At 47.0% G+C, this 21362-nt stretch overlaps 1 pseudogene; it reads right to left on the reverse strand.

Annotated features, from left to right (window-relative positions):
• Window positions 1–462: 462 nt before the first annotated feature.
• Window positions 463–669, reverse strand: LOC142267327 (U2 spliceosomal RNA; annotated as a pseudogene).
• Between the last annotated feature and the right edge of the window lie 20693 nt (window positions 670–21362).

The raw sequence follows: 21362 nt of genomic DNA on the forward strand, positions 1-21362 counted from the left end.
GATGACAAGTTGAAAAAGTTATTAAGTGATTATTGGCTGCAATGGGGCTTTCTGGCTGGTGCCAGCCTCTCTTCTTAGCACACAGGAACCACAATCCCTACACCATGCTTCAATGGATTCTCTCATCCCAGCCCAGTAAAGCTACATATTTTACACAGTCATAAGCAGCCAAAAGGGATCTATTCTATTCAATTGCAAATGATCTAGATAAGACTGAGAATAAGATACTGCACGGGACATAGCAGAGTTGGTCAAGTTGAGTGGAGATGAGTTTGCTATTTGGCACAGCTTTTTGCATCAATAAAGCAAGTAAAAGGTGTGAAAGATAAAAAAAAGGGTGAAAGTGTGAAAAGTGAATTGGCCAAATTGAGGTGCATATAAAGTTTTTGCTTTCTTTCAATTCACTAATGGGGCTCATTTGAATCAGGTGAATTGAGTTCTGCTTTTGGAAACTGGGTTAAGAAGGGGTGCACCGGTCCTGGAGGTACTGCAATACCAGGTCAATGCGTGGAGTGGACAGAGCAAGATTTTTTCCATCTCCTTGTTCTAAAAATCCATTTAATATATGGTCCCCAGAGAGGGGACGTATCAGATATTAAACTGATAAGAACAGATTTAATTTTTTTTTTTTTCTGTTTATCAGTAGGACTTCAAAATAACAAAGGTGATCGCCTCCCGTTGCCTGGGAACCGTCCAGGCACAAGAGGGCTATGTGTCACCAGAAGGCGCACACACTTCCTCAAGGCCGGCAGACGTGCAATCCCAGGCACCTTCCAGTACCGACCAAGGTAGCGTCCTCCGAAACTACACTTGATCTTAGCCAAAAGGCCGAGAAGCTATAACCCGAATTGGTTACGGCCTTGAGTGGCACCCTGGCCTATACCGGACACATCTTAGGGAGAGGGAGACAAACCCACGCCTACAGAAGACATTTTGTCACCCAAGCCAACCCTTGAAAAGGCTGTTTTGCAGAGCAAAAACAAGAAGAATGGTGCTTTTTGCAGCCGCCGCCCACTGCAATGAATCTGAATAACTCCTCCTTTTGGACACAAGCACCTCCCCTCCCCCTTGCAGTCTTTCCAATTCATGATACAAAAAGACGGACGGACAGGACAGGACAGGACAGGCTGCCTGACTTTCCGTCACTGCCACCCTTTGCCATCCTTGCCCGTAGAAAGCCCTTTCATCATCCCCAAACCCTAATCTTTTCCCTTCCCTTCCCAGATGCGTCTCACTCCCTTTCATTAGGAAGTGAGCGCAGCCTTTTCTCCGTTCTGCACATGCGCGACGTTAAACACAAATGCGCAGGCGTGCGTTCCATTACCCTCACTGCATTCCACTCCCATACAGGAAGTGGGCGCAGCTATTACTACGGTCGCACATAAAAGAACCCACGGCCACCACTGCACATAGCTGACTCCACCACAGGACACCCACTTCTACACCAACACAGGTAAGACAGGATCGGCACCTCTATGCTCCTGTTACAATCAGGCTCAGTCACCATGTGATAACGCTCTCAACTCTTTAGTTGCAGGCTCCCCTTGCTTCACCTCCACTGGCTGTGCTGCCATTTCCTCTCCCACCTGGAAGGTATACTTTATTCCACTATTTTCCTGTTTCTCTCTTCCCCCTTTTCCCATAACCTACTTTTATCTGCATTTGTGGGGTATCTATATGCTATTTACATCATAGTTTTATTCATTAATATGGAAGGGAAGAGTGCCCATGAGAGTGTTGAACTGCGGAGAGCAAGAGATTAAGCTGCTCCGATTTGCCACCATTGATAAGCTGTTCTCAGTAGATACACATGCTATCCAAACAGCAGCATCCACCATTGCTTCAGCCCACCCATTCAGTGACAGCTCACCAAGTCAGCCAGAGGAGTGGTGTAAGGAATTACACGTAGGCACTGACTCCACACCTTCACATCACAAGAAGGGGGTCTACAGGCTAGTGCAAGAATACGAGCAAGTCTTCAGCAAACATCCGCTAGACTTTTGAAGAATAAAAGGGGTCAAACACTACATCCCCACAAGTGCACACCCACCCATCAAAGAGAGATATAAGCCAAAACTACCTGCACATTACCAGTGTACCAAGGACATGTTGAGCAACATGAAGGAGGCTGGGGTTATCCGTGACAGTTGTAGCCTCTGGGCAGCTCCGTTGGTCCTGTTAAAGAAGAAGGACAGCACCACTCCCCTGTATTGAGGAATAGCTAGCTGCATTGAGAACTGCAAATTATTTTTCTACCCTTGATCTCACTAGTCGCTATTGGCAAGTGTCCGTTGCTGAGGCAGACCGGGAGAAGACCGCCTTTGCCACCCCGATGGGTCTCTGCGAGTTCAAAAGCATGCCCTTCGAGCTGTGCAATTTGCCAGGAACCTTCCAGAGGCTGATGGAATGCTGCTTGGGACACCGAAACTTTGAAACGGTACTGCTATACCTTTATGATGTTATTGTTTATTCTAAAGCAAACAAGATTTTAGGGTGTATAAAAAGGGAGATTAGATCCGGTGATCCCAACGTATTGTTACCCCTCTATAAATCACTTGTAAGGCCACATCTGGAATATGGGGTAAAGTCCTGAGCAGGTTGATAACCATTGGTTTGAGCATGGTAGGGTGTAGTGCGCATCTTCCTGCATCGGTAAAAGCTGCAGAAGTCCTTGAAGATTTCCGCTTCAAAGGCTGTGCCTTGATCTGTGAGGACTCTCTCTGAGTAGCCATGAGGTCTGCATAAGTGTGCTTGGAAGACCTTCGCTGCAGTATGGGCCATTAGATCTTTGACTTGTACCACAACCATAAATCTCGAGTAGTTGTCTACCATCGTAAGTGCATACGTGAGCTCGCCTCGATATTCTGCAACAAAACTCCCTTTTTCGATTTCAGTTTCAGCAAACACTCCTCTTCCTGTAGAAAATATTTATCATTACCTAAGACAGTCATTCTAATGCATGACAATATTAAGGCAATTTAGTTAAAACTTGTTTTAACTCACCTTTAAGGGGATTGATGTATTTCATGGTCAATCCAGGTTTGTCAGTGATGGCACTGACATAATGTATGGCGTCTTTTTCGGGCGTTATCCTTTGCCTTTTCATTGTGAAAATCCAGTTGCCTATATCAAAGCAAATTCTACTACTTGTAAAGTATGCAGAAAATGAAATGTAGAACATATAACATCAACTGCTTAGGAACGCATCATAGGTTAGTACTTAAAAGGATATTGTCATGTTCTAGTCATAATGCAAGCTGGACATTTTTCATGTTACCCTGTAATCGCCGGCCTGTTCTAATGCTCACAAGCCAAGATATAGGCTCAGCTGCTAAGGCTTCCCTCTGCCTTCTGAATGAAACTTGAATATGTCTGGGTCACTGTGTATATAGCAGGTGCTCAGAAAAAATAAGAGTCAATTCAATAGAAATAGCTCTGGCACACTATAGTGATCAATAACGTAAGAAAAGAACTCTTGGAATGCTGAAAATTCTTTATTTGTGCAAAAGGATAATTCATCCAACGTTTCGACCTTGTTTTTAGGTCTTTATCAAGGATAAAGTTATCTAAGATCATAAAGGGTTACAAAACCATATAAACACGTAATTAGTACATAGTACAACATAACAGTACAATATATTGCTACTTGAGAGTACAATGGGTCAAATGACCATGATGCACATACAAAAAATTTTTCCAAAGCCATAGTGAAAACATTTGTACTGAGGAAAGAAAATTTCCACATGACCTATCTGGAGAAACATTCTGGATCAAACAACCAAAAATAGTCAAGCAGGTAAATACACACCTATATGGATAACAGGATGATATGTGTTCAATTGTATAGCGTCATTGCCATTAAGGTACAAATGGAAAACTTGCAATCCTATATAGTGAAGGAAATGAACACATATCATATCAAAGAACACAGGAACATGGGTGTGAGAAAAACCTCAATGTTTATACTTTGTTCTTTATAATGGTGTGAACATGTATATGTCTCAGTACCTTATGCACTTGAGAATTCTAGTGAGTAGATCATGAAAGCCTATTTCAGAACTGGAATCGGTAAATAATTGTAGGTGGAATCTACATGAAAAGATGGTACAAGTGTTATCATGACTAGAGATGAGCGAACCGGTCGCGGTTCGGCTCGAGGTTGGTTCGCCGAACGGACCTCCCGTTCGAGTTCGGTTCGTCGAACGTTCGACGAACCGAACTCGAGCCAATAGGAAACAATGGCAGGCAATCACAAACACAGAAAAACACCTAGAAAACACCCTCAAAGGTGTCCTAAAGGTGACAAACAACTCAAACACATTGGAAAGTGACAAGGACATATACTCATGCGAAAACAAAACAGCTGGACAAGGAAAAAGAGGAGGACACACAGATATATGAGTATATGCAAGGAAACATCGATTCCATTAATGTGCAACTTGAGCCCTGCTCATTCTTGGCTTCCAATCTTGATAAATTGCCTGAGCTCGCCACGTACGTCTTGGGGATCTTGTCGTGTCCTGCAGCCAGCGTTCTCTCGGAACCTGTCTTCAGTGCTGCTGTGGGTCTGCTGGCAGATAAGCACACGTGTCTGTCCACTGACAATGTGGACATGGCTCTCAGAGGACTTTTCTTCCCCTGGGTCAGCCAGGGGACGGGAAAGGCACGCGTATTTTTGAGAGTGCTTCATGCAAAGCATCTTTTTCTTTTTCAAAAGGGAGCTCAACCGATGCCAGTCAAGTGGGGTGTGTGTGGCCCAGTGAGTGGAAACGAGGGAGACTGTGGTTGGAGTCCCCTCGCTGTGTCTCTAAAAGAACCAAGATGAACAAGTCATGGCTCTCAGAGGACTTTTCTTCCCCTGGGTCAGCCAGGGGACGGGAAAGGCACGCGTATTTTTGAGAGTGCTTCATGCAAAGCATCTTTTTCTTTTTCAAAAGGGAGCTCAACCGATGCCAGTCAAGTGGGGTGTGTGTGGCCCAGTGAGTGGAAACGAGGGAGACTGTGGTTGGAGTCCCCTCGCTGTGTCTCTAAAAGAACCAAGATGAACAAGTCATGGCTCTCAGAGGACTTTTCTTCCCCTGGGTCAGCCAGGGGACGGGAAAGGCACGCGTATTTTTGAGAGTGCTTCATGCAAAGCATCTTTTTCTTTTTCAAAAGGGAGCTCAACCGATGCCAGTCAAGTGGGGTGTGTGTGGCCCAGTGAGTGGAAACGAGGGAGACTGTGGTTGGAGTCCCCTCGCTGTGTCTCTAAAAGAACCAAGATGAACAAGTCATGGCTCTCAGAGGACTTTTCTTCCCCTGGGTCAGCCAGGGGACGGGAAAGGCACGCGTATTTTTGAGAGTGCTTCATGCAAAGCATCTTTTTCTTTTTCAAAAGGGAGCTCAACCGATGCCAGTCAAGTGGGGTGTGTGTGGCCCAGTGAGTGGCAACGAGGGAGACTGTGGTTGGAGTCCCCTCGCTGTGTCTCTAAAAGAACCAAGATGAACAAGTCATGGCTCTCAGAGGACTTTTCTTCCCCTGGGTCAGCCAGGGGACGGGAAAGGCACGCGTATTTTTGAGAGTGCTTCATGCAAAGCATCTTTTTCTTTTTCAAAAGGGAGCTCAACCGATGCCAGTCAAGTGGGGTGTGTGTGGCCCAGTGAGTGGAAACGAGGGAGACTGTGGTTGGAGTCCCCTCGCTGTGTCTCTAAAAGAACCAAGATGAACAAGTCATGGCTCTCAGAGGACTTTTCTTCCCCTGGGTCAGCCAGGGGACGGGAAAGGCACGCGTATTTTTGAGAGTGCTTCATGCAAAGCATCTTTTTCTTTTTCAAAAGGGAGCTCAACCGATGCCAGTCAAGTGGGGTGTGTGTGGCCCAGTGAGTGGCAACGAGGGAGACTGTGGTTGAAGTCCCCTCGCTGTGTCTCTAAAAGAACCAAGATGAACAAGTCATGGCTCTCAGAGGACTTTTCTTCCCCTGGGTCAGCCAGGGGACGGGAAAGGCACGCGTATTTTTGAGAGTGCTTCATGCAAAGCATCTTTTTCTTTTTCAAAAGGGAGCTCAACCGATGCCAGTCAAGTGGGGTGTGTGTGGCCCAGTGAGTGGCAACGAGGGAGACTGTGGTTGGAGTCCCCTCGCTGTGTCTCTAAAAGAACCAAGATGAACAAGTCATGGCTCTCAGAGGACTTTTCTTCCCCTGGGTCAGCCAGGGGACGGGAAAGGCACGCGTATTTTTGAGAGTGCTTCATGCAAAGCATCTTTTTCTTTTTCAAAAGGGAGCTCAACCGATGCCAGTCAAGTGGGGTGTGTGTGGCCCAGTGAGTGGCAACGAGGGAGACTGTGGTTGGAGTCCCCTCGCTGTGTCTCTAAAAGAACCAAGATGAACAAGTCATGGCTCTCAGAGGACTTTTCTTCCCCTGGGTCAGCCAGGGGACGGGAAAGGCACGCGTATTTTTGAGAGTGCTTCATGCAAAGCATCTTTTTCTTTTTCAAAAGGGAGCTCAACCGATGCCAGTCAAGTGGGGTGTGTGTGGCCCAGTGAGTGGCAACGAGGGAGACTGTGGTTGGAGTCCCCTCGCTGTGTCTCTAAAAGAACCAAGATGAACAAGTCATGGCTCTCAGAGGACTTTTCTTCCCCTGGGTCAGCCAGGGGACGGGAAAGGCACGCGTATTTTTGAGAGTGCTTCATGCAAAGCATCTTTTTCTTTTTCAAAAGGGAGCTCAACCGATGCCAGTCAAGTGGGGTGTGTGTGGCCCAGTGAGTGGCAACGAGGGAGACTGTGGTTGGAGTCCCCTCGCTGTGTCTCTAAAAGAACCAAGATGAACAAGTCATGGCTCTCAGAGGACTTTTCTTCCCCTGGGTCAGCCAGGGGACGGGAAAGGCACGCGTATTTTTGAGAGTGCTTCATGCAAAGCATCTTTTTCTTTTTCAAAAGGGAGCTCAACCGATGCCAGTCAAGTGGGGTGTGTGTGGCCCAGTGAGTGGCAACGAGGGAGACTGTGGTTGGAGTCCCCTCGCTGTGTCTCTAAAAGAACCAAGATGAACAAGTCATGGCTCTCAGAGGACTTTTCTTCCCCTGGGTCAGCCAGGGGACGGGAAAGGCACGCGTATTTTTGAGAGTGCTTCATGCAAAGCATCTTTTTCTTTTTCAAAAGGGAGCTCAACCGATGCCAGTCAAGTGGGGTGTGTGTGGCCCAGTGAGTGGCAACGAGGGAGACTGTGGTTGGAGTCCCCTCGCTGTGTCTCTAAAAGAACCAAGATGAACAAGTCATGGCTCTCAGAGGACTTTTCTTCCCCTGGGTCAGCCAGGGGACGGGAAAGGCACGCGTATTTTTGAGAGTGCTTCATGCAAAGCATCTTTTTCTTTTTCAAAAGGGAGCTCAACCGATGCCAGTCAAGTGGGGTGTGTGTGGCCCAGTGAGTGGAAACGAGGGAGACTGTGGTTGGAGTCCCCTCGCTGTGTCTCTAAAAGAACCAAGATGAACAAGTCATGGCTCTCAGAGGACTTTTCTTCCCCTGGGTCAGCCAGGGGACGGGAAAGGCACGCGTATTTTTGAGAGTGCTTCATGCAAAGCATCTTTTTCTTTTTCAAAAGGGAGCTCAACCGATGCCAGTCAAGTGGGGTGTGTGTGGCCCAGTGAGTGGAAACGAGGGAGACTGTGGTTGGAGTCCCCTCGCTGTGTCTCTAAAAGAACCAAGATGAACAAGTCATGGCTCTCAGAGGACTTTTCTTCCCCTGGGTCAGCCAGGGGACGGGAAAGGCACGCGTATTTTTGGGAGTGCTTCATGCAAAGCATCTTTTTCTTTTTCAAAAGGGAGCTCAACCGATGCCAGTCAAGTGGGGTGTGTGTGGCCCAGTGAGTGGCAACGAGGGAGACTGTGGTTGGAGTCCCCTCGCTGTGTCTCTAAAAGAACCAAGATGAACAAGTCATGGCTCTCAGAGGACTTTTCTTCCCCTGGGTCAGCCAGGGGACGGGAAAGGCACGCGTATTTTTGAGAGTGCTTCATGCAAAGCATCTTTTTCTTTTTCAAAAGGGAGCTCAACCGATGCCAGTCAAGTGGGGTGTGTGTGGCCCAGTGAGTGGCAACGAGGGAGACTGTGGTTGGAGTCCCCTCGCTGTGTCTCTAAAAGAACCAAGATGAACAAGTCATGGCTCTCAGAGGACTTTTCTTCCCCTGGGTCAGCCAGGGGACGGGAAAGGCACGCGTATTTTTGAGAGTGCTTCATGCAAAGCATCTTTTTCTTTTTCAAAAGGGAGCTCAACCGATGCCAGTCAAGTGGGGTGTGTGTGGCCCAGTGAGTGGCAACGAGGGAGACTGTGGTTGGAGTCCCCTCGCTGTGTCTCTAAAAGAACCAAGATGAACAAGTCATGGCTCTCAGAGGACTTTTCTTCCCCTGGGTCAGCCAGGGGACGGGAAAGGCACGCGTATTTTTGAGAGTGCTTCATGCAAAGCATCTTTTTCTTTTTCAAAAGGGAGCTCAACCGATGCCAGTCAAGTGGGGTGTGTGTGGCCCAGTGAGTGGCAACGAGGGAGACTGTGGTTGGAGTCCCCTCGCTGTGTTATACATGCTTTTAGAAGGGCATGACATGGCTTGGAGGTTGACTTTCATAAAATGCAAACTGTTGGCTACCAAAATGCTGCCTTTCCAACAACTGTGGTTATAGGCAATGAGGAACATACTGATGAAGATGAGACGCAGATACCCGATTGGGATGACAACTTAAATATTCGGTCAGGGCAAGAAGAGGCTCGGTCTGAGGGGGAGGGTAGTGCAAACACAACAATTGATGATGAAGTTCTAGATCCCACCTACTGTCAACCCCCAGTCAGGCACTCGAGGAGGTCAACAGAGGCGGTGGAGGAGGATGCAACCGACGACGAAATTACCTTGCGCCTTCCTGGACAGAGTCGGAGCACTGGTAGCACGTCTACAACTGCATCCTCAGCCACCACTCTGCCTATGAGCATTATTCGGGGTGCATCAACAGGTCGCATGGCCTCTAAGCCTTGCCTAGCCTGTTCCTTTTTTGACATAGAAAAAGATCGCCCAAATCATGTGATATGTAAAATTTGTCATGATTCTCTTAGTAGAGGTCAAAACCTCAGCAGTTTGACAACTTCTTCCATGAATCGTCACATGAATAAATATCATAGGTCCCGGTGGGAAGCTCACTGTGCTGCAATGCGGCCTAGCGGAGCGAACCATCCACCGCCCGCCCCTTCCAGTGCATCCGCGCGCTCTTCATCTTCTAGGACTGTGGGGACAGCTGTCACACCTGTTTTTCCACGCAAAACTTCCACCACTGTAACCGCAACAGGCAGTTTGCTTGGTAGGTCGTCAGTTGGTTTGGAAGGGGAAACAAGTGAGTGTGTACAGCTCTCTCAGACATCGATAGCACCTACGTTGGATGAAGGCAACATCATGTCTCCGCCTGCACTTTCCTCACAAACCTGCATTTTTCCAGGGACACCCTACTCAACACCGTCTACACACAGCAGCCAGATCTCTGTCCCTCAGATGTGGTCAAATAAAAGGCCACTTCCTCCGACCCATGACAAAGCTAAGAGGTTGACTCTATCCCTCTGTAAGCTGTTGGCTACCGAAATGCTGCCTTTCCGCCTAGTGGACACACAGGATTTTAGAGACCTTATGTCTGTCGCTGTGCCCCAGTACCAGATGCCTAGTCGCCACTACTTCTCTAAGAAAGGTGTGCCCGCGCTACACCAGCATGTCGCACACAACATCACCGCTTCCTTGAGAAACTCTGTGTGTGAACGGGTGCATTTCACCACCGATACTTGGACCAGTAAGCATGGACAGGGACGTTACATGTCGCTGACTGGGCACTCGGTAACTATGTTGATAGATGGTGAAGGGTCTGCTGCACAAGTCTTGCCGTCCCCACGACTTGTGTGTCAATCCTCTGTCTGTCCAAGTTCCGCCACTGCTTCTGCATCCTCCACCTCATCTGGGTCCTCCACCTCCGCCCCAAGCCTGCCTGGTCAGGCCACCAGCGTTCTCACTGCGCAGAAGGAATCACGCACCCCTCATTACTATGCTGGCAGCAGAGCGCAACGGCATCAGGCGGTCTTTAGCTTGACATGTCTTGGGAATAAGAGTCACACAGCTGAGGAGTTGTGGTCAGCTCTGCGGTCCGAGTTTAATAAATGGTTGTCTCCACTCAACCTGCAGCCTGGTAAGGCCGTGTGCGACAATGCTGCAAACCTGGGTGCGGCCCTTCGCCTGGGCAAGGTGACACACGTGCCTTGTATGGCTCACGTGTTGAACCTTGTTGTCCAGCAATTTTTAACACACTATCCCGGCCTAGATGGCCTTCTGACCAGGGCACGTAAACTGTCTGCAGTGCTCACTTCCGCCGTTCAACCGCCGCAGCTGAGCGACTTGCATCGCTCCAGAAGTCTTTCGGCCTGCCGGTTCATCGCCTGAAATGCGATGTGGCGACACGCTGGAATTCAACTCTCCACATGTTACAGCGACTGTGGCAGCACCGGCGAGCCCTGGTGCAATACGTCATGATGGGCCAACGAGATGCAGAAGTGGGGCAGATCACCCTGATGGAGTGATCTCAGATCAAGGACCTATGCACCGTTCTGCACACTTTCGACATGGCGACGAATATGTTTAGCGCTGACAATGCCATTATCAGCATGACGATTACAGTCATTTACATGCTGGAGCACACGCTAAACACTATTCGGAGTCAGGGGGTGGGACAACAGGAAGGGGAGGAACTACAGGAGGATTCATATGCGCAAGACACAACAACATCACCAAGGTCCAGACGTTCATCATCACCAACGCGGCAGGCATGGGACCATGGGGGACAGGGATCAACAAGGGCGCATGGTAGCAGGCGAGATGTTGAGGAAGGTGCAGGAGGACATGAAGATATGGAGGACGAACTGTCCATGGACATGGAAGACTCAGCGGATGAGGGAGACCTTGGTCAAAATTCAGTTGAAAGAGGTTGGGGGGAGATGTCAGAGGAAGAAAGAACGGTTAGCACCTCTATGCCACAAACACAGCGTGGACTTGGTCCGCATGGCTGCGCAAGACACATGAGTGCCTTCTTGTTGCACTACCTCCAACATGACCCTCGGATTGTCAAAATTAGAAGTGATGATGACTACTGGCTTGCCACACTATTAGATCCCCGGGACAAGTCCAAATTTTGTGACATAATTCCACCCATAGAAAGGGACGCACGTATGCTGGAGTATCAGCATAAGCTGTTACTCGATCTTAGCTCGGCTTTTACACCAAACAACCGTGCAGGTGAAGGGAGTGATTCTCCCAGTTGTAACTTGACAAACATGGGACGGCATCGTCATCTTCAACAGTCTACCCGTACCAGTAGGACCGTATCTGGTGCTGGTAACAGCAATTTTATGGAATATTTTCATAATTTTTTTAGACCCTCCTTTGCAAGGCCACCAGAGACAACAAGTCTGACACATAGTCAACGGATGGAGAGGATGATACAGGAGTATCTCGAAATGAACATCGATGCAATGACTTTGCAAATGGAGCCTTGCTCCTTTTGGGCTTCAAATCTAGAAAAATTGACAGAGCTCTCCAGTTACGCCTTGGAGATTTTGTCGTGTGCAGCTGCCAGCGTTGTCTCTGAACGTGTCTTCTTCAGTGCTGCTGGGTGTGTGCTGACAGATAAGCGCACGCGTCTGTCCAGTGACAATGTGGACACACTGACGTTCATCAAAATGAACAAGTCATGGATCCAGAAGGAATTTACTACCCCTGTGTCATCCTGGGGAGAGTAAATGCTTGTGGATTTGGAATGTGCTTGATGCAAATCAAAACATCCTGTTTGCAACTAGGGCACAAGTGCTGCCACTGATGGGGTGTCTGTGTGCCCAATGTTGGGAAAAAAGGTAGACTCCGCTTGGAGTAACCCTTGCTTGATGTGTTTTTTAAAAATGATACAAGATGAACAGATCTGAAGGCAAGATGAAGGCAACATCATGTCTCCGCCTGCACTTTTCTCACAAACCTGCATTTTTCCAGGGACACCCTACTCAACACCGTCTACAGACAGCAGCCAGATCTCTTTCCCTCAGATGTGGTCAAATAAAAGGCCACTTACTGCGACCCATGACAAAGCTAAGTGGTTGACTCTATCCCTCTGTAAGCTGTTGGCTACCGAAATGCTGCCTTTACGCGTAGTGGACACACAGGATTTTACAGACCTTATGTCTGTCGCTGTGCCCCAGTACCACATGCCCAATCACCACTGCTTCTCCAAGAAAAGCATGCCCGCGCTACACCAGCATGTCGCACACAACATCACCACTTCCTTGAGAAAATCTGTGTGCGACAGGGTGCATTTCAACACAGATACTTGGACCAGTAAGCATAGACAGGGTCATTACATGTCACTGACTGGGCACTGGCAAACTATGGTGAGAGATGGAGAAGGGTCTGCTGTACAAGTCTTGCCGTCCCCACGAGTTGTTTCAATCCTTGTTCTGTATGTAGAAGTTAATACACTGCTTCTGCCTCTTCAACCTCGTGTGGGTCCTCTACCTTGGCGCAAACCCTGTGTGGTCAGGCCACCCTTCCTTGCAACTGCGCACAAGGACTACCACACACCTCCTTACTATGCTGGCAGCAGAGCTCAATGCCATCAGGCGGTCAAAGCTTTACTTTGAAATGTATGGGAAATGTGAGTCACACCGCTATTACAGAGAATAGTAGTCAGGCAGGGTCAAAACATTAATTGAGGAACAGGAACAGAATGGGACGGCCAGGAAAGAATCAGAAAACAAGCAGAGTTGAAATGCGTATCGGCCAACAAGGTACATAAACAGCAAGCAGGAAAAGTAGTCAGGTAACAAGCACACAAAATCATAAAACTGAACTGGGGGTAAAATTAACCAGAGGTTCATAGCTATGTCTGGCAGTGGTCTGCAGACAGGATGGGCATAAAAAAGGGTGTGGTGTCTTCCCATTGGTTGTAGCTGAATGATGGTATTTCATCTGTGAGATACCCACCAGCTACATTCAGCCAGAGATTCTGCATCTGTCAAGGTAATGCAGCCCAGTGGGTGAGCATAACCTGCGTCCACCTGCGCCGCTGGCATCGACTACTCTCACATCATCAGCACTATTCATGAAAGGAACACGTTGTCACCTGGCAACCGGAGTACAAATTGACGGAGCGGACTACGTTGGTGACTTAACAGCCATGTGCGGCAATGATGCAAACCTGGCTGCGGGCCATCCTCAGGGCAATGTGACACACGTGCCTTTTAGGGCTCACGTGTTGAACCGAATTCGCCAGCAATTTTTAAAACACCATCACGGCCTACATGGCCTTGTGCAGTGGGCACGCTCGCTATGTGCTCACTTCCATCGTGCGCACACAGCAGCTCAACAACTTTCATCACTCCGGAAGTCTTAGAGTCTGGCAGTTAAACGCCGTAAATGCGATGTTTCGACACGCAGGAATTGGAATCTGCACATGTTGCAGCGTGTGTGGCAGCACCGCAGAGCCCTGCTGAAATACGGTAAGACATATAGCCTGGGATAACTTGATCCAGAGGTGGTGCAGATCACGCTGCTGGAGTGGTGTCAGATCAAGGACCTATGCACCCTGCTACACAGTTTTGAAATGTCGACGAAGATGTTTAGCACTGGCAATGTCATTCTCAGCGTGACAATTCTGGTCATCTACATGATGGAGCACACTGTAATTATTATTCTGAGTCAGGTGTTGGGACAAGAGGAAGGGGAGGAAGTACAGGAGGAGTCATATGCGGAAGGGATAACAAGATCTACGAGGTCCAGATGGTCAGCGGCACCTATGCGGCATTCATGGTGAGGGAGAGGGATTAACAAGGGCGCATAGTATCAGCAAAAAGTGTTGATGAAAGTGCAGGAGCCCATGAAGAAATGGAGGACGAACTGGCGATGGGCATGGAAGACTCAGCAGATGAGTGAGAGCTTGCTCACATTTCGGTTGTGCGAGGTTGTGGGTAGAGGGCAGAGGAAGGATGCACGATTCTCACCTCTCTGCCACCAACACACCAAGGACTTGGTCCTCCTGGATGCACAAGACACATGAGCGCCTTCTTGCTGCACTACCTACATGACCCTCGGATTGTATGAATTTGAACTAATCCTGAATACTGGGTTGCCACACTGTTAGATCCCCGGTACAAGACAAAATTTGGCGAACTAATTCCTGCCATAGAAATAGACGCACGTATACAGGAGTATCTGCAGAATGTGGTACGCAATCTTAGATCTACTTGTCCACTAAACACCAGTGCTGCACAGAGTGAATCTCAACGCTTTGTCATGGATAGGAGGAAATGGTCTTTTACTTGTCCACATCGGAGGGACCGAGGGATGGCTGCTGTGCTGAGATGGCGTTGAGTACGGTGTCCCTGCACAGTTGCACTTTTGGTCATATCCCAAAATGAGTTGAAAAAGGACAGATGCTGTTGGAAAGGGGAACAGGTGTGTTGGAAAGGGGAAAAAAGTTTTGGTCCGTGGATTTGGTGGTTAAGCAACTGTAACATTTGCTGAAGAAACAACATCTGTTACAGTGGGACTGGCAGATTTGGATAAAGTGGTATATAATCTGTGACCGCTATATAACGAAAATTAATAAGAAAAGAAAGAGAAAGGTATATATCCCCATCACCAGTCAGTGTCCACCGTGCTCCCAGTTGGAAAAGGAGAGGTTGGCAACTTGAAGGTTTGGTGGAGGATACAGAGCTGTGTGGCTATGAAACTAATAGTAGCCTGAACCGAGTTAGACGCCATTCGATCTGGAGACTGTGAGCCCTGTTAGCGTCACAGGGTCCACATGCCCACCCAGCCCAGGAACTCCCTGTTAACAACACAGGGGCCATTGAGTACGCTGACCGTGTGCGTAGGGGCCACACCTGTGGACAGCAGGCGCATCAGCAGCAGCAGGCCTGTTAATGCCACTGGGCTGCACAAGCAGGACTGTTAGGACAGGAGCTGGTCTTAACCGTTCTGCGTTACCAACTGTGGTGGTGGCCTGCATCCACCACCCGATCCCTGCCTACCTCTGGCCTAAAGCCGCAATGGGTTCAACACATGGAGGTGTGCTCTTTCGGAGCATAATAGAAGACTGCGCACCTCCTGGTTGGCTCCAGCCCCTTTTATAACCTGGGTCCGCCCCAAACCAGGGTGAACCACAATGCACCTCCTGGAGACAAAAGTAGAGTGACACGTCATGAGTGGCATAACTAGCGTCCTATTTGGAAACGCAACTTCAATGATGACCTCATGGCTGCCATGACCCAAACACCTCACCAGTCATCGTCTGAGCATCAATAATGCGGTGACAAGTCATAGGTGTGGGCCTCTGCAAGCCATTTGGGAGGACACCTGATGCCCTGTGGTCTATATGGGACCCCCACATCAGGGCCAGGGCCAAAGAGTTCATTACCGGACCTAGTCTCTGATGCAGGAAGTGCCTGAGCATGCTCAGTAGCATGAAATACAGTCTCTGAAAAAAGACTATCAGCTTTAGCATGGTGTCTATGCCCAAAACAGGACTTAGACCCGGCACGGAATGCAAGCACCTGTGCAAAGAGGCTTTTCACACTTAGTGTGGGAGCATGCGCTGTATCCCGAAATGAAAACTTAGCGTCAGGAATGGCACAGTCAGGCTGAGCATACTCACTAGGCGAAACACTGTAATTATGCTGCAGCTGGGGTACATCGGCACACGCATGCGCACTAGCTGCCTCTCCACACTTAGACGTGGAGGGGAAATTTGTCTTGGAGATGCTGTCTATGAAAAGAAGGAAAAGCTAAAGGAAGCCTGACTTTCTATCCCTCCGAATTATGAAATGCAGCAATGAATTCCATGAGTTTGCTATAACATTAGCGTAGCAAAATGTGCATGAGGGTGTGATGTAGAGGTGCTAGAAATAGCTTGTCACCAGTGGGGCACTAATGGAATACAACAGCCAGTTCTATGATGCCACAAAATGGCAGTATTTTGTGCTATCATTATAGCTTATTAAAAACAGAGCACGAGGTTGTCATGCAGAGGTGCTGCACATAGATTTGCAGTAGTGTGAATTGACAAAAGTACAATAGCCACGTTTAGGATACAACTAGGTACAGTGAGTGTTTGCTAGTAAAATTGCTTAGTTTAAAAAAGTTGTAGTGTGCAATGCAGGCAGACGTGCTATGCAAATGTCTTTGCACTAGTGGGACTATAGCAAAGTCCAATAGCCACGTATAGGATGCCACTAGGTACACTGAGTGTGTGCTAGTATAATGGCTTCGTTATAATTTGTTGGAGTGTGCAACGCAGGCAGATGCGCTCTGCAAATATCTTGGCACTAGTGGGACTATAGCAAAGTCCAATAGCCACGTATAGGATGCCACTAGGTACACTGTGTGTTTGCTAGTATAATGGATGAGTTTAAAAAAGATAGAGTGTGCAATGCAGGCAGACGTGCTGCAAATAACGTTCCAATACTGTGAATTGACAAAAGTACAATAGCCACGTTTAGGATACAACTAGGTACAGTGAGTGTTTGCTAGTATAATGGCTTCGTTATAATTAGTTGGAGTGTGCAACGCAGGCAGATGCGCTCTGCAAATGTCTTGGCACTAGTGGGACTATAGCAAAGTCCAATAGCCACGTATAGGATGCCACTAGGTACACTGACTGTTTGGTAGTATAATGGCTGAGTTTAAAAAAGTTAGAGTGTGCAATGCAGGCAGACGTGCTGCAAATAACGTTCCAATACTGTGAATTGACAAAAGTACAATAGCCACGTTTAGGATACAACTAGGTACAGTGAGTGTTTGCTAGTATAATGGCTGAGTTTAAAAAAGTTAGAGTGTGCAATGCAGGCAGACGTGCTGCAAATAACGTTCCAATACTGTGAATTGACAAAAGTACAATAGCCACGTTTAGGATGCCACTAGGTACACTGACTGTTTGCTAGTATAATGGCTGAGTTTAAAAAAGTTAGAGTGTGCAATGCAGGCAGACGTGCTGCAAATAACGTTCCAATACTGTGAATTGACAAAAGTACAATAGCCACGTATAGGATGCCACTAGGTACACTGACTGTTTGCTAGTATAATGGCTGAGTTTAAAAAAGTTAGAGTGTGCAATGCAGGCAGACGTGCTGCAAATAACGTTCCAATACTGTGAATTGACAAAAGTACAATAGCCACGTTTAGGATGCCACTAGGTACACTGACTGTTTGCTAGTATAATGGCTGAGTTTAAAAAAGTTAGAGTGTGCAATGCAGGCAGACGTGCTGCAAATAACGTTCCAATACTGTGAATTGACAAAAGTACAATAGCCACGTTTAGGATGCCACTAGGTACACTGACTGTTTGGTAGTATAATGGCTGAGTTTAAAAAAGTTAGAGTGTGCAATGCAGGCAGACGTGCTGCAAATAACGTTCCAATACTGTGAATTGACAAAAGTACAATAGCCACGTTTAGGATACAACTAGGTACAGTGAGTGTTTGCTAGTATAATGGCTGAGTTTAAAAAAGTTAGAGTGTGCAATGCAGGCAGACGTGCTGCAAATAACGTTCCAATACTGTGAATTGACAAAAGTACAATAGCCACGTTTAGGATGCCACTAGGTACAGTGAGTGTTTGCTAGTATAATGGCTGAGTTTAAAAAAGTTAGAGTGTGCAATGCAGGCAGACGTGCTGCAAATAACGTTCCAATACTGTGAATTGACAAAAGTACAATAGCCACGTTTAGGATGCCACTAGGTACACTGACTGTTTGCTAGTATAATGGCTGAGTTTAAAAAAGTTAGAGTGTGCAATGCAGGCAGACGTGCTGCAAATAACGTTCCAATACTGTGAATTGACAAAAGTACAATAGCCACGTTTAGGATGCCACTAGGTACACTGACTGTTTGGTAGTATAATGGCTGAGTTTAAAAAAGTTAGAGTGTGCAATGCAGGCAGACGTGCTGCAAATAACGTTCCAATACTGTGAATTGACAAAAGTATAATAGCCACGTTTAGGATGCCACTAGGTACACTGACTGTTTGGTAGTATAATGGCTGAGTTTAAAAAAGTTAGAGTGTGCAATGCAGGCAGACGTGCTGCAAATAACGTTCCAATACTGTGAATTGACAAAAGTACAATAGCCACGTTTAGGATACAACTAGGTACAGTGAGTGTTTGCTAGTATAATGGCTGAGTTTAAAAAAAGTTAGAGTGTGCAATGCAGGCAGACGTGCTGCAAATAACGTTCCAATACTGTGAATTGACAAAAGTACAATAGCCACGTTTAGGATACATCTAGGTACAGTGAGTGTTTGCTAGTATAACGGCTGAGTTTAAAAAAGTTAGAGTGTGCAATGCAGGCAGACGTGCTGCAAATAACGTTCCAATACTGTGAATTGACAAAAGTACAATAGCCACGTTTAGGATGCCACTAGGTACAGTGAGTGTTTGCTAGTATAATGGCTGAGTTTAAAAAAGTTAGAGTGTGCAATGCAGGCAGACGTGCTGCAAATAACGTTCTAATACTGTGAATTGACAAAAGTACAATAGCCACGTTTAGGATGCCACTAGGTACAGTGAGTGTTTGCTAGTATAATGGCTGAGTTTAAAAAAGTTAGAGTGTGCAATGCAGGCAGACGTGCTGCAAATAACGTTCCAATACTGTGAATTGACAAAAGTACAATAGCCACGTTTAGGATGCCACTAGGTACACTGACTGTTTGCTAGTATAATGGCTGAGTTTAAAAAACTTGGAGTGTGCAATGCAGGCAGATGTGCTCTGCAAATGTCTTGGCACTAGTGGGACTATAGCAAAGTCCAATAGCCACGTATAGGATGCCACTAGGTACACTGAGTGTGTGCTAGTATAATGGCTTCGTTATAATTTGTTGGAGTGTGCAACGCAGGCAGATGCGCTCTGCAAATGTCTTGGCACTAGTGGGACTATAGCAAAGTCCAATAGCCACGTATAGGATGCCACTAGGTACACTGAGTGTTTGCTAGTATAATGGCTTCGTTATAATTAGTTGGAGTGTGCAACGCAGGCAGATGCGCTCTGCAAATGTCTTGGCACTAGTGGGACTATAGCAAAGTCCAATAGCCACGTATAGGATGCCACTAGGTACACTGAGTGTTTGCTAGTATAATGGCTGAGTTTAAAAAACTTGGAGTGTGCAATGCAGGCAGATGTGCTCTGCTAATGTCTTTGCACTAGTGGGACTATAGCAAAGTCCAATAGCCACGTATAGGATGCCACTAGGTACACTGAGTGTGTGGTAGTATAATGGCTTAGTTATAATTCGTTGGAGTGTGCAACGCAGGCAGACGTGCTGCAAATGTCTTGGCACTAGTGGGACTATAGCAAAGTCCAATAGCCACGTATAGGATGCCACTAGGTACACTGAGTGTTTGCTAGTATAATGGCTTCGTTATAATATGTTGGAGTGTGCAACGCAGGCAGATGCGCTCTGCAAATGTCTTGGCCCTAGTGGGACTATAGCAAAGTCCAATAGCCACGTATAGGATGCCACTAGGTACACTGAGTGTTTGCTAGTATAATGGCTGAGTTTAAAAAACTTGGAGTGTGCAATGCAGGCAGATGTGCTCTGCTAATGTCTTTGCACTAGTGGGACTATAGCAAAGTCCAATAGCCACGTATAGGATGTCACTAGGTACACTGAGTGTTTGCTAGTAAAATTGCTTAGTTTAAAAAACTTGGAGTGTGCAATGCAGGCAGATGTGCTCTGCAAATGTCTTTGCACTAGTGGGACTATAGCAAAGTCCAATAGCCACAGATAGGATGCCACTAGGTACACTGAGTGTTTGCTAGTATAATGGCTTACTTAGAATGAGTTGGAGTGTGCAGAGGACAAGAGGGTACAGTGGCAGGATTGTGGTGCTCTGGGTAGAGGAATGGAAGCCTGCCTTTCTATTCCCTCCTAATGGTGAAATGCAGGGAGGAAATCCCTGACCTGGGCTACACAGACGCTGTTGCTGTTTGCAGGACCTGTCACCTATGGCTCTCTGACCCTGCCGGTACGAGCCCTTAAAAGGACTGCTAGAATGTGCTCTCCCTAAGCTGTCTAACGCTGTGTATGCAGCGCATACAGCTGTATCGGCGATAGGACAAAGGACGGATCTGCGACAGTGATGTCTGACACCAAAGACGCAGAAGGCAGATAATGGCGATCGTGAAGAAAATGTCCGGTTTTATAATGCAGGGACATGTGACATGCAGATCCTATCACACATGCCGTTGCTTCTCTGCCTCAAAGTCCACTTAGGTGTGTGTGTGTCTGTGATTGGCTGACATGCTGGCCAGCCCCACAAGACGCGCGCGCTTAGGGAAGGAAGACAAGAAAAAAAAAAAAAAAATGGCGATCGCCATTATAGAAACAGCAGTGATCTGAAGGCGCTGTTCACGCACACTATACACTGAAATGTGATAATAGTTTGATTCACAGAGTGACTTACACTATTACAGCAGAAACCAAGCTAAGATTTAGCTGTTTTTTGGCTGCTAGAACCGTTCTCGAACGTTTCTAGAACTATCGAGCTTTTGCAAAAAGCTCGAGTTCTAGTTCGATCTAGAACATGCCCCAAAATCACTCGAGCCTAGAACTGGAGAACCACGAACCACGAACCGCGCTCAACTCTAATCATGACACGTGGGCTATAACACAATAGACCGTGTGACAAAGAAGAAAGGAGAGAAAGAAGAGGAAGAAAATGCAACTACCTGTAACATTACGTGATAGTCACTGGTAAGTATCACTTGACAATTCAAGTGAAAAAGGATTCCTTTATTAAAGGGTTCTCAGTCGCCTCAGGATCATGAAATACTAGGGTAAATGATATGAGAATGGGTAAGAAGCACCACTAAAGGAATTATGAGATGCAGGACATATATCTATAAACCCCTGAACTACATGATAGAAATAAAAAGAAGAAAAAAGAAAAAAAAGAAGAAAGAAGAAGAACACATAGAATGCGGAAAGAGAATGGGTACAACTACCTGAGTTACTGCAGGGAGGCCCCTGGTTGGTATTGTGAGGGTTAGTGGAATTCCTTCACTGAAGGGTTCTCAGTTGCCTCAGGTTCGTGAAAAATGCTATAGACAAATAATGCCCGGAGAAAAGGGGTTCATATACAGCGAATAATGGTAATACAAGGTACATGTGTCACATGTAATAGTATATATATATATATTGTACTAAGCTCTACACCAGAAATAGAAAGTAGTCCCTCTGCCTTCTGTCTAGGTGCCCTGAGTTATGTCCTGTAAACTGTCACAGGGACCCAGACACACATGTGTAGTAGGGGAATATCCCTGCTGAGATGCCAGTGCT

Source organism: Anomaloglossus baeobatrachus, unplaced genomic scaffold (assembly GCF_048569485.1).
Source record: "Anomaloglossus baeobatrachus isolate aAnoBae1 unplaced genomic scaffold, aAnoBae1.hap1 Scaffold_2943, whole genome shotgun sequence".
In the NCBI taxonomy this organism is placed as follows: domain Eukaryota; kingdom Metazoa; phylum Chordata; class Amphibia; order Anura; family Aromobatidae; genus Anomaloglossus; species Anomaloglossus baeobatrachus.